The 14575-nt window shown below is 40.8% G+C and overlaps 1 protein-coding gene across 5 annotated transcripts in view; it reads right to left on the minus strand.

The window, feature by feature from the left end:
- Positions 1-14575, minus strand: part of SERPINI1 (serpin family I member 1) — an 83118-nt gene that overhangs the window by 53239 nt on the left and 15304 nt on the right. The window contains exon 1 of one of the 5 annotated variants that reach the window (XM_027772549.1): positions 1888-2013. The exons of the other annotated variants lie outside the window; for them this stretch is intronic. The gene's annotated coding sequence lies outside the window, so the exon portion shown is untranslated. Of the gene's footprint in view, positions 1-1887; positions 2014-14575 lie in introns of those variants that run through there. 5 annotated transcript variants of the gene reach the window in all.

Here is a 14575-nt window from a genome sequence, read left to right on the forward strand (position 1 = left end):
CTGGAGGGATATGTATAATACCCACAAGCCATCTAAAACAACATATTAGACTCTGTTTGTTTTGGAGAGGTTTCTGCTATAGGGCACGTGCGCTCTCAGAAAGACAGAGAGAGACAGGGGGACAGAAAGCGAGAAATCACCCTCCAGGGGGGATGGCCTTGCCGCAATCCCTTCTCCTCCATTCTTCTCTGGAGATCTTGGGCACACACGCACATATGCCTGGAGTGAGTTTAAGCCACTGGGTCCGGGACTCGCACCCCGGTTAACTACCGAGTCCAGTGACATAGCCATTATGCTAACTGTTGGTCCCCATATTAGACTCTTTAATAGGCTATGCCTAGCAAACTCAAATACATAGAAAAACAAAGTTCTTGGATACATCTAGCTACAATATTATTGTAATCTAAAAGACAATACATTGTCACTGATGTGCTGGTGGATTTTAGCCCACAAGTCAGATTTCCCAGTCTTCAACAATTCTGAATTGAGTAACATCGAACTTACCTTATGACTGTGTACTAAGGAATACTTCTGTGGGTTTATGACCTTATTACAGAACATGGCCACTTGCCATATTTCAAAATTGCCTTACCATAATTATGTTAAGAGCGTGGAATTATGTTCATGTTTGGATCTGCACGGCCTCGTCACTGCAGCAGTCTGTCCCATCTGTTCATGGCTGTCCTTAGTGTCTGTGGCAGGAAGGCTCCCACTGTCAATTTTCATTTTGGTCGAGGCTCTTTCTTTACTGTTCCTTACTTTTGAGTCATTGAAATAGATGACATTCAAAAACTCTTCAAGTGTTTTTACAATATAGCTACCAGGCAACCAAATGGCCTCGAGGGGAATGAGTTATTGTAAGATTTAGAAGCTGGTGTGATTAGATAGTGTGTGGTCTCTGCGAATCATTAATATCACTAATGCATGGCAAAAGTTCTAGGTTAAATGGCTTCTGGGAGAGCATAATTTATTCAGAATGACGTGACTTTAAAATGTTTCTATAACCTATTATTAAAAAGGGAGCTGATAAAACTATTTCTCTAAATCAGCACTTCTCAGTGATGGTCCTGTGATTTCTGCATCCAAATTATTTTTTTAAGAGAGATATTTGCACTAGGGCGCATGCACTCACTGGAGAGACAGAGAGAGACAGAGATAGAAAGCGAGAAATCACTCCCCGGGGGGATGGACAAGTCTCAATCCCTTCTCCTCCAATCTCCTCTAGGGATTTTGGGCACACACGCATGCACATGTACCCTGTATAAGTTTTAAGCCATCAGATCCAGGACTGGAACCACGGTCGACTACGTGGGAGTCCAGCAACGTAACCATTGTTCCATCTACTGGTCCCCTGCATCCAAATTTTCTAAGAGGTGGTTAAAATGCGGTTTGGGGGATCACATCACTCAACTTTTGAATCAGGAATTCTACACACTGGCCTCAGTTGTCTGTATGTCTGAGCGCTGTTCCAGGTGCCTGTTAGACACGGGGGAGTATGATAAGCAGTTGCTGGGCACCCACTGGAGTACGCCTGCCAGTACACTGCTGGGACAAGGCAGTGGTGGTATGAGGGGGCTGGGGAAGGAAGAAAGATCTGAATACTGATTACACACAAGGCTCCTCAACTAGCCAGCTTGTGTATTCCTTCACAACCTAGTGGCTGCGGTTTTTACATGTGTTTCTAAGATTATTGTTTAATCTCTGGGCCCTCCCTAGACTGCAAGCTCCATGGGGACATGAATCACAACTGCCTCACTCAGGACTACCTGGGCCTAGCCCGCCGTGTGGCCCAAGTCTGCACTCAATGTGTGCTGAGTTCATGACTTTGGCATATCTTCCCTTCCTAAACATGAGCCAACTGAGATTCAGAGACTTTCGGTAGCTTACCTAAGGCACGGTTTATAAGTAGGTGAATCTGGTCTTTTCTAAACCCAGGTCTCTTCCTCTCAACATCTCTTCCTTGCCATGGGGCAACTGGTTTGTAAAGGAGACTTTGGCTGTTAAACCTTCAAAGTTGCAAAATTCACTATAATGAAGAATATTTAGAAAATAAGTATATTAGAATGTGATCAATATCTGGGAGTGGAGGGGACTCAGCCAAAGGGAATCAGACAGTGAAGGGGTGGGGGGACTGCAATCTTAATTAAAAAGATTAGGAAGGCTTTACTGCATTGGTGACTCTTAAACAAAGGTTTCCAGGAGGAAGGTGCAGAGCAGGCCCAGATACCTGAGGTCAGAGGCCAGGGACTGGCAAGAACAAGTGGTGAGGAAGGAGAGGTATTTTGGTTAGTCCAAAAATCAGCAAGAAGCCAACACAGATGGAATGGAGAGAGTGAGCAGGAGAGTGGATGACAACATAGATGAGGTAGGGAAGAATGTGGAGGAGAGATCTGAAAATGGAGCGAACAACTCTTCCGAAGAACAGAGAAATGGGAGAGGAGCTAGGAAGGGTGGTTGTCAGGAAAGAATAGCCTTTGCTTGTTTAAGACAGAGATAGAAAGCGAGAAATCACTCCCCGGGGGGATGGACAAGTCTCAATCCCTTCTCCTCCAATCTCCTCTAGGGATTTTGGGCACACACGCATGCACATGTACCCTGTATAAGTTTTAAGCCATCAGATCCAGGACTGGAACCACGGTCGACTACGTGGGAGTCCAGCAACGTAACCATTGTTCCATCTACTGGTCCCCTGCATCCAAATTTTCTAAGAGGTGGTTAAAATGCGGTTTGGGGGATCACATCACTCAACTTTTGAATCAGGAATTCTACACACTGGCCTCAGTTGTCTGTATGTCTGAGCGCTGTTCCAGGTGCCTGTTAGACACGGGGGAGTATGATAAGCAGTTGCTGGGCACCCACTGGAGTATGCCTGCCAGTACACTGCTGGGACAAGGCAGTGGTGGTATGAGGGGGCTGGGGAAGGAAGAAAGATCTGAATACTGATTACACACAAGGCTCCTCAACTAGCCAGCTTGTGTATTCCTTCACAACCTAGTGGCTGCGGTTTTTACATGTGTTTCTAAGATTATTGTTTAATCTCTGGGCCCTCCCTAGACTGCAAGCTCCATGGGGACATGAATCACAACTGCCTCACTCAGGACTACCTGGGCCTAGCCCGCCGTGTGGCCCAAGTCTGCACTCAATGTGTGCTGAGTTCATGACTTTGGCATATCTTCCCTTCCTAAACATGAGCCAACTGAGATTCAGAGACTTTCGGTAGCTTACCTAAGGCACGGTTTATAAGTAGGTGAATCTGGTCTTTTCTAAACCCAGGTCTCTTCCTCTCAACATCTCTTCCTTGCCATGGGGCAACTGGTTTGTAAAGGAGACTTTGGCTGTTAAACCTTCAAAGTTGCAAAATTCACTATAATGAAGAATATTTAGAAAATAAGTATATTAGAATGTGATCAATATCTGGGAGTGGAGGGGACTCAGCCAAAGGGAATCAGACAGTGAAGGGGTGGGGGGACTGCAATCTTAATTAAAAAGATTAGGAAGGCTTTACTGCATTGGTGACTCTTAAACAAAGGTTTCCAGGAGGAAGGTGCAGAGCAGGCCCAGATACCTGAGGTCAGAGGCCAGGGACTGGCAAGAACAAGTGGTGAGGAAGGAGAGGTATTTTGGTTAGTCCAAAAATCAGCAAGAAGCCAACACAGATGGAATGGAGAGAGTGAGCAGGAGAGTGGATGACAACATAGATGAGGTAGGGAAGAATGTGGAGGAGAGATCTGAAAATGGAGCGAACAACTCTTCCGAAGAACAGAGAAATGGGAGAGGAGCTAGGAAGGGTGGTTGTCAGGAAAGAATAGCCTTTGCTTGTTTAAGATAGAAAAACAAAACAAAACTGGCATGTTTGCTTCCCAGTGCTAATGAACCAGGAGAGGTGGAAATGATTTAGGAGAGAAGGTCATCACGCGAGTGGTATCATCAGGTGGGGAGAGGGGATTAGATCTAGAACATAAGTAGAGAGGGGTGGGGGTTGGCCTTAAAGAATAGCTCAAACAATGTATCTACAGAAACAGGAGAAAAAGCAAAGTACCTGGCTACAGCTTTTAGGTGAGAACATGTATAGCAGGAGTCTGGATACTTCCTGATAGACTTTCTTTTCTTCATGAAATAGAATGCAAGGTCCTTAGCATTGCAAAGTTGGGGGCCAGCGCTGGAGAATCTGCCTTAAGAGCATTTTCACATCATTCTAATTGTATGTGAGTACTGTACTATGCATTTCTGCTTAAACATATGGGAATATCTTAAGAATGCATCTTGCCAAGACAGTGTTACTCATCTTTGGCTAAAATTAGCTTGGAAAGTAAATTGTATAAGTAATGAATTTTTAAAAATAAATTAATACAGATTGAAAACCTTCTCCTCTGTTCCCACTTGTATTGCAAATGTATTCTCTCAAAATGATTTCATGTTCTGAATGTCACTGAGAAATTTAGTTGATCGTGAGCTGCACCCCAGAAGTGAATTTCCAACCGTAATTTAATTGGAAGGGTCCTAACTAAGTTTCACCATATGGGGTTGCCAGATGTAATCAAAGCAATATCAGTTTGAAGAAGACATTATTGAGAGTGTCAAAGCACATTTTACAAGCAATGAAAGCTATCATTTATGCAACAGAAATTACTCTAATGTCTTATGAAATTAGGAAATCAGTAGAATACACAAGTGTTAGAGGGCTAATGCAGAATGACTAATCACGGCTGGAAGATAACATATTACATATTCATAAGTCACATAATAAAGGTATTATTCACCAGTCCCTTCCCCTACCACCTCAATCACATCTGTGTGGCTAGTAGGGCTTCCGGTTTTTACACTCATACATTTGGTGACACAATTGGAAACAGAATTGGAAAATTAGTTTTATTAACAGAGAATCTGAGCAGAGGCATCAGTTATTAAATAGAGGCCTATTAAGTTTTTATCCCAAGGACAATGAATGGTTTCACAAACTGATACTGCCATCACTAAATTTTCTGCTTGTTATTTGGGTTGCTTAAGCCTCAACCCTACCTCTTCCATACGAAGCAAGTCAGTGTCCAGTTTCACGATGGATAAACTTACTCATAAAATTTGTGATCGCAAATGCATTGTCTATTGTTTGAATGCCTAAAGGCAGGTGCAGAATAAAAGATAACACTTGAGGAAACCACATACAAGGCATGCCCCCCACCCCTCCCAGTCCCACACACATGTGGTTGAAGAGGGTTCTTATACAAGCAAATAGCTCATCTGCCCTAATTGTGCATCAAGAACAGCTGTTGCACGAGCATCAACTCTTGTTCAAATACAGATACATACATACCATATGTCACCAGAACAATGGCACACTGAAGCTAAAGATCCATCCTGCAGAGAATAAACATCTGGTTTTACTCTCCCTGAACTCGGTTATACTATTTGCAGCATTGTGGTGATGAATGCATCTTAAATGTCAGTGCATCTGAAATTCCCATGATGTTGAACTCTTCCTCCTCACAGGCTCACCAGACCACATGTGAAACCAATGAAAGCAAAGGAAATTTAGATAATATGAATTGTTATAATCTTTGACCAGGATAGGTCAATTCAGGACAGATGTTCTACTTAAATAATCCATAGGGTTTAAACAGGTTAAGGGTTGTAAAAGCAGTCAAGACACACACACACACACACACACACACACACACTCACACAATTTGAGCCAGGTTCTCAGCCTTGAGGATACGCCTGTCACCAGCTCATGAATTGAAGCTGAGGCAGTGTATTCGACCCGAGATCTGGCATCAGAGGTTGGGAGAGTACACTCAGCCTCCGGTCAGCTGCCTTCCACTGCCCTGGTTCCAGGACTGCACGTGATGCTCAGGGATCCAAAGTCATTCAGGCACATTTCTCTCCACATCAGTCATCCAGCTGGTGGCAGGCCTTTTTGTACCAGAACCGTTGTGACTTCGGTAAGATCCAATTGACGGCACCACACAGAGGAATTGATGAAGCCAGCTGAGTGGACCACAGAGATATATGGGCAGCAAACTAATTTAAGCTTGCCAGTGAAGCAGAATCTTCAGTGGACTCTAAAACAATCCCCAAAGCAAAGTTAATGTGAAGAGAATAAACTACTTTTAATCAGCAGCCTATAAGTGCCTTCTTCACAGTGGAAAAACACTAAATATTTATGGAGAAGTACTGAGTCTGGGAGAATAAAGGACTTCGGGCCAATTCTGAACTACTCTTGTTGCCTTCTTCGGAGGCTAAATTAACCTCATCTCTGCCTAGAAGGATATTCCTTGCCCCTTTCTCTTGGCCAACTTCCTTTTCTTTCCTAAGTACCTCATTAAAGATGACCCCCAAAATTCATGTGTACTCTTGTCAGCATAGTGTTAGTTCAGTGTCTTGATCAGTAGTTTCTTAACAGATGCTTGACAAATGAAAGAGAGAAATAACTACACTTTGGGAATGTGAATAAAAAGAAAACTGGATTAAGGATGAGAAGACTTGGACTTGAATTCTAACCCCTCTACTCACTAATCTGTATTACCTTAGGCAAGTCTTTCCCTCTTGCGGGACCTCGGTTCTTAAAACTGGAATGATAATTCCTCTCCATCTTCTTCGTAAGGTAGTTCTGAGAATGAAATAGTAAAGTCCAGGAGCTTCTGTAGTGATGAAAATAAGAGCTAATACAGCGAGCTTTGGACAAGCTACCGAAATGGCAGACATCCATCTCCTGGGTGAAGTGTGGATCATAAACTTCTCTATTGAGTGTCTTTAATTTTTATAATTAAATAATGGATCTTGTTCAAGTTTTTCCAATTATTCCACTAACATCCTTTTTTTCTGGTCTTGGATCATATGTAGGATCCCACATTGTGTTTTGTTGTCACGTGTCCTTAGTTTTCTTCAATCTGTGAAGAACTATTTTATGAATGAATACTTTAAGAATCTGTAAATATCTTGTCACTCATCACCCTGTGGGTCACTAATTTAAAAAATTTTAAAGAATTATTTAATTATTTTTTTTCACATGTGTTTTGCCAAAGAAAGATAGAGGAAGAGTGAGAAAGCAAGCCACCAGGTCCAAGACTTAAACATGGTCGGCCATGTGGCAATTCCAGCACTTTAACCACCACGCCACCTGTTGGCTCCATGTGAGTCACTAATTTGAACACCTATTGATTCTTATCTATAACAATTATTAATACCAAATATTCATTTTTTCCTCTTTTTTTAACGTTTATTTATCTGTATCTCCTGGGAGTGAAAGAGAGTGAGATGGTACCCCAGAAGGTGTTGATGCCACCATCCACCCCCAGTGTCAGTCACATGCATGTCCAGCACACTCAGAGACATGGGCATGGACCTGACCTTCCCACGTGGGTTCACCTCACGAAGCATTGTGATTTCCTGCTGTGCCACAGTCTGGCCCCCTAAAGTTGTGTTTTTTCTACTGCTGTTATTCTCTACATGCATAGCTGGAATTCTAGTGTAAAAAGTAGCTGTCTCTTCCCCCCCCTTACGTATTCAGATTATTTATTTGTATCTTTATGAATACATACATATTAATGTATGGGCTATAACACATTGCTATCATTATTTATTTTTCAAATTGTCCCAGACTATTTCTTATGGTCTTTTTGGATAGTTTAACTCAGCTACATCAATGTCTTGCTGAAAATCAATGCATGCAAAGAAATGCCCATTTGAAAATTTGGTACAGAAGAAAAAATTAAAATGTATGCTGAGAGAAGAAAGAATATGTGGAGTATCAGAGGACATAGGGCACTGGACCCAGACACATGAGGCCCAAGAACGAAGACAAAAGACTTACAAGGATAAGGAAGCTTGGGATGCCAAATAGCCCTGACATTTATACTGACTGAGGATCTGGCCACCTAGCAATAGGCAAGAAGGGTATTGAGGGACAATTATATCTAGTTCTTGTGAATATACAGAGGCCAGCAAAAGTATGATAACAAACTCATTGATTATATCTCCGATCTCTTCTTGGGATTTTGGACAAGCATACACACATGCCCGGCATGAGTTTTAAGCTACCAGTCTGGGACTCGAAACATGGTTGACTACCTGGGAGTACAGTGACATAACCATGACACTATCTGCTGGGCCTGACTATATCTCATAATGTGTGTGTGTGTGTGTGAGCGAGAGGGGACCACCAATGCAAAGTAATTTAAAAATGGAGAGAATTTTTTTGAACACAGGTAAAAATCAATCACATATATAGTTTTATCTATTTAATAAATATTTTATAGCTGTATAAATATTCACTGACTCTTACAGAGCTGGATTACCTACAAGTGGAAAACCTTATTATAGAGTTACCAACTCTTATTTTTCACAGGGTAGCTTAGACTTGTGACATAAAAGTCAGCTGTGATTCAGAACATATTAGTTTTAAAGTCGGAGTTGAAATTTGGTTTCATATTCTAGCTACTTACGTACTTGATTTTCTTTTGATTAATGGAAATCAAGTAGCTAATTTAAATAATTGCAGTGGTAAGCCGGAAATCATAGCCTCTGGCTGCAGTATTAATTACAAGGGGCATAAGCTGATCAACTTCTTGCAAAACAATGAATATATCTTGTCCTATGGCTGGTGGCCAGCTATATGTATTTGAAAGCTTAACTAAGAAAACAATTTTAGCAGATCAATAACATACTAATAATACAGGCTTCAGGTTTATTAATCTCAACCTAAACTATTTCAGTAGTATTAGAATCTGAAGGATTACAGAGAAGCGAAAAACAGATGAAAATAAAGCTTTAAAAAAACTATTTATGTCACAATACCAAAATCACTTTTTACATTTACTGCAATCCCAAGTATGAACAATCAGTGATCCTGGTCTGCACTGTATACGGTTTCAGTACCAACTGCAGGCTTCTTATGGTTCCCTGTCTTTCAAAGTCTTAACCTCAAATAACAGGTCTTTTTACAAAACATAACGCATCAGAAGAGGCTCTTTGGAAATAGATGAAGACTGCCATTTTATTTTTTTAAAAGAAGAACCAATTTTCACTGGTAATTGGTTTTTTTTTTTTTTTTGAGAGAGATTTTCGCTATAGGGCGCGTGCGCTCGCCAGACAGACAGAGAGAGACATAGAGACAGAAAGCGAGAAATCACCCCCCAGGGGCACGCCACAATCCCTTCTCCTCCATTCTCCTCTCGGGATCATGGGCACGCACGCACACGCGCCCGGCGTGAGTTTTAAGCCACCGGGTCCGGGACGCGAACCGCGGTCGACTACGTGGGAGTCCAGCGACATAGCCATTACGCTAACTGCTGGTTCCCTGGTAATTGGTTTTGAAATATTGGATTTACCTATATCTTGGTCACTTGCCTATTCCAAATCAGGAGTTAAAGTGTTTTGTAGATAAAACATTTAAAATTACTCTAAAAGGAGGTCAAGTGAGTGATTAGCCCGATGTCATGTGCTTTCTTTCAGTCTTTTTTCATTAAGGAGGGTTTTCAAACTATTAGCCTGAAACACACCACAGATGAAGGTGCATCCTTTTTTTCCTCATATGGTTAAATTCATGGAGTTACACACTAATGCTTACAGTGAGAAAGAGGACTAGTTACCTGCTAGGACTATTGAAAGACTGAAATAAAAGCTGAGAAGAAATTGGATTTGTTGAATGAGTATGTTTTAGAAATATCAGATCAGACAATAGCATGGCACATTGAGCTGCCCGCGACTGCAGCAAAGAGTTAGGAAAGACATTAGTGAGCACCAGGACAGAAATAACTCTGGAGGCCAACTCAATGATTAGTTAATACAGGAAGGGAAAGTGCTGGCAGGAATTCAGAAAGCAAGCAGCCACTTTGGATTGAGGAGGTCACAGACAAGGACAGTTTAACCCTGAGCCCCATAGTGGGCATGCAGACCAGCAAAGATGGAGAAATCCTGAAGTGGAAGGAAACTAAAGGATTTAGCTGGTCCAAGCTGGAAGCCCATGGAGTAGCAGTCTAAAATGAGGTGTACTCTGAGTAATCAGACAATTACGGTATATTCCATTAACTTCCCTTGAGTATAGTCTTAGCAGAAGTAGTTTTTCTTCTAATGGATTTATCTGACTTATATCGCTATCGGTATGTGCCAAGGTTGTGTAGATCCAAATTTTGCACTGTGGATTTCATTAAAGTCAAGTCATAAACCTAATGTTATTCTATGTTGACATTTAAAATACTCAAATTTCAACAGCTTCCATATACTACAGGAAGCATAGCTTTATGTTAGATTCTGTAACTTACCAAAAGATATGCTCTGTAGAAGTAGAGCACTTACAATTGCTTAAATATTTCAACTGCATAAACAATCAAAATGCTTGTAAACATTTTATAGTTATGGACCAGTATAGGCTTGAAAAGGCACTTTCATTTACTCCAGTTGCTGAAGTTGCATCTCTATAGCCCAAGGTTTGGCTGTAATGTGTGGTTCAATTGGCTGATGAATTCTCACTTCCCCTATTTCGAGGATTTGTGACATCCTGTGGTGATTCTAACCTTCACTCCTTTCTCCCTCCTGGATTTCATGCCTAATTAAGTGATATAAAAATGATTGTAGAGCTCACAAATTCTTAAACTGGATAAAACAAAGGTAAATGTGGCATGACTGAGTCTCTTCCGACCACAATCATTGGGAATATAAATATTGCCTTGAAAGAAATGCTTACAGTAAGGTTAATATGATTTTGGAAGGTAAGAAATCTGTATCACTCTTCTCTTTTAAAAATATGTTGGGTTATCAATAGTCTAGAATTAAAGCCAAAGCAATATACCTAGACAAACATGATTTCAAGCACAGATTTTGGTATTTCTCATAAGATGACAGACAGTGCCATTATACATAATTATTTCACTAAACGTGTGTGTAACACTTCAGCCTTACAGCACTGAACAGTCTTCTGAGATACAGTCCTTGTTTATCAGCTATTCTGAGGGGAATTTTAAATAAAGTACAAATTCATTTTGGTGCAAAACATTTTGCAATCCATGCCTAGTTTTATCACACTATCCATTTTCCATGAACTTTCTGCAGACCCTCTCATATTTCAGTGACATAGTTTCCAGGCAAGATTCACACACACTTCTTGACCTCTGCTTCAGCATACCTGAGGATGATGTATACCTTCTCAAAAACAGCCATGCCATAGTGGGCAGCGGAGATAAGCTAAGAGTTTATATATCGGGTTGTTGGAAAAGTCATAATGCATTTTTTGCATAGAAAAAAGAAAAAATATGTCTTGATTTTCCCAACAACCCAATAGTTTGAATAAAATCCCTGAAGTTATTCTAATGCACTCAGTTCCATGGCTGTAACCCCAATCTTCCTGGGGGCACAGGGCTTTTGAGAATCACTGTTGTAAAAAATATGAGAATTATGTTTTGAAAAAGGCTTTAGGGTTTCCAGCATTTATTGAGTACCTGCTATGTATTAAGTAATTGCTATATTTTCTTTTATTTATTCTTCACAGTGCCACAAGAAACTTTACAAAAGAGAAAACAGACATGTATTCACTCAGCAAATATTTATTAAGGGACTACCATTTACCGAGCACTTTTCTAAGCATCAGGCCATAGTAGTAAAAAGTAGACCAAATGCCTGTTTTCAAAAATCTTACAGTCTAGGGGCTCAGAAAATCTGCCAACCAAAGTGAAGATGGGATTTGAAACTCAACTCAACGTTTTATGGGTGGCAGCTCAGTTCCAGGGCACCCCACCATATCCTTTGCTGAATAGTCTGTTTCTTTCTGGAAACACCAAAACCCACAATAGACTGTGTCTTTCATTTCAAATACTGAATAGATAGCATGTACCATGTCTTAGGCACTGGACACAGAGACGAACACAGCAGAAGAGGGCCCTGCCTTATGGAGCTTACCTGAAACGAACACTCATCTGAGTGTCTGATTGCAAACTGGGTCAAGGCACTGAAGCACAACACTGTGCCTTGTAAAAGAATAATGGGGTCTGGAACCAGCAGATGGCATAATGGTTACATTGCTGGACTGCCACATAGTCAATTGTGGTTCAAATCCTGGATCTGGAGGCTTAAAACTCATGCTGGCAATGTGTACATGTATGCCCAAAATCCCGAAAGGAGAATGGATTAGAAGGATTGTGGCATGGCCCCCTTGTGTGGGGTGTGATTTCTCACTTCTGTTTCTCTGTCTCTCTGGTAAGCACATGTGCCCTGTAGCAAAACTCTCTTTTGCAACAACAAAATAATAATAATAATAATAATAATAATAATAAGGACCTATTTTAGATTGGTGAGGGAATCAGGAAAGCCATCTTTGAGCTGAAAGTTGAAGGATAAATAAGAAAGAGTTAAGAAAGGAAGCACTAATCCAGACAGTAGAAATAATACGAAGACCCGACGGCAGAAAAAAAAGGGCTGAGACTATGAGAAACTGAGAGATTTCAGTGAACAAAGAGAGAGAATAGGATGGCTTAAGTAGCTAGAAACCAGATCATGTGGGACTTCCCTCATAGGCAACAAGGATGCTGCATTGTATCTTAAATGCATAACTTAGGAAACTGATATTTACAGGATGGACTACAGGAAGTTCAAAGGTGAAGTCTAAGAACAAATTAGGTGGTTATCACAACAACCCCCTCTCCAGGTTCGAGGTGAAAGTGGACTGAGGTGGCTGCAATGGTGACGGAAAACAGCTAGGTTCTGGATACACTAATTTAGGAGACAGACTGGGCAGGACCTAGGTAATAGAAAAGAAGGAGGTGTCAGGGGACTCCCAGGTTTCTCTTGGACCAGCTGGGTAGTGATGCTGCCCTCCCCTGAGATGTAAAAAGCTGGAATGAAAACAGAGTGGAGTGGAGAGAGACAAAAATTTTGTTTTGGAAGAGAAAATGTGAAATACTTATGGAACAGCCACTTGGAGAGTAAGGAAATAGATAAATGAGGTCAGAGTTTAGAGTACAGTTTGGGGGTAGAGATACATTTGGGAGTTGTGAGCACACTGAAGACTATAAGGTTGGAGGAGATTTTTCCGGAGAGTGTGGAGAAGAGAAGAAGGTCTATGGCCAAGCTCTGGGAAATGCCAACACAGGCAAGACTTAGGACGATGAAGACAGAAAAGGATCTTCCACGTGAGCTCAGGGTTTGGCAAAAAGCAAGAACATAATGTGTGCTCACTACTACCTGGAAACAAACCTGTGTTTTAGTTTCTGCTAAAAAATGCTTTGCTGGCTCAGCTGCGGTAGTGTATGCTATGCAGGCTGGGATCCCACAGGAGACAGAGGTTTGATTCCTTCAACCTGAAGGCCAGATGAAGTGACAAGGGCCTGGAATCCCAGCAACTCAGAGAGGGTGAGGCAGGAGGATCATCAGCTTGAGACTGGCTGGGCACCAAAGTGAGACATGGAAAGAGCTAGGAGTGTGGTGGTGTGTACCTGTGGGCCAGCTGCCCAGAGGCTGAAGTAGGATGATCACAACACAGCAAGATCCTGTCTGCAAAAACAAATATACAACCCCCACCCCTCAAAAAAATAACACTTGCCCAGTTTGGAACAATGCTATCTAGACTGGAATAGCTAATGCATTATGCATGATGAACCATATGAATGGCTTTCTCTTTTTTGTAGGTCAGAAAAAGCCCAATATTGTCAATTTTATAAAGTTCAAACTCATACAATTTTGAACAAAATCCATTTATATCATGAGACACTTTAACGCTCTAAAATGTTGCCCTTTCACACATGAAGGACGATCTTTTGTTAATACTACAAGCTTTTTTATTACCTTAGGTACTGGGAAAAAAAACCATGAAAACAAATAATTTATTATAATACTGCATACTAGCTGCCAATTAGTTTACCTTGATAATCAAGTTGACAATCTGAAAATGCCACTGACAACTCTCACCATGTTCTGACTGTTGATAACCTCAAAACTATTATCCCAAGATAAAAATCTATATTTCTGCCAAGTAAGCAACTGTATAAAATTACAGTTGCTGAATTTTAAAATTACAGTCCTGAATTTTTCATCTGGCTTAACAAAACATCTCTACTCTCCCACTCTCTTTTCTATGGTGAAACCATTTAAGGGAAATTAACTGAGATTGTTGACTGCTCTGTAATTTAAACTTAGTTTATAGAGATTAAGATTTGGAAAAACTATCGGGTTGTTGGAAGAGTCATGATGTAGTTTTTCTATACAAAATGGCATCATGACTTTTCTGGTAACCGAATATTTTGATCTAGCTTGAGTTACTTTGTGTAATTATATAATAGGTCTACCTTATTTTACCAAACAGATATATCCCCAAAATTATGTTTATAATTCAATAGCATGTTTTAAATGTATCAGGGACCTCATTATTTAAAATTCTGGTGAACTCAGAGGACCGCAGTGTTTTAGTAGCTAAATAATGTGTGAATTCAGCCAGTGTAACAGAGTGATGGGGTCTGTGGCAACCGAAGAGGCGATTCCTTCCTAAAGAAAATATTTTCTTTTAAAAGTATCTCTCCAAAATATAGTTGAGATGAGGTAAGGCAGGAATTCAGTCTGCCAACCTGATATTTTTTTTTTTTTTTTTTGGAGA

This window comes from Tupaia chinensis, unplaced genomic scaffold (assembly GCF_000334495.1).
Source record: "Tupaia chinensis unplaced genomic scaffold, TupChi_1.0 Scaffold000281_1, whole genome shotgun sequence".
Classification (NCBI taxonomy): Eukaryota; Metazoa; Chordata; class Mammalia; order Scandentia; family Tupaiidae; genus Tupaia; species Tupaia belangeri.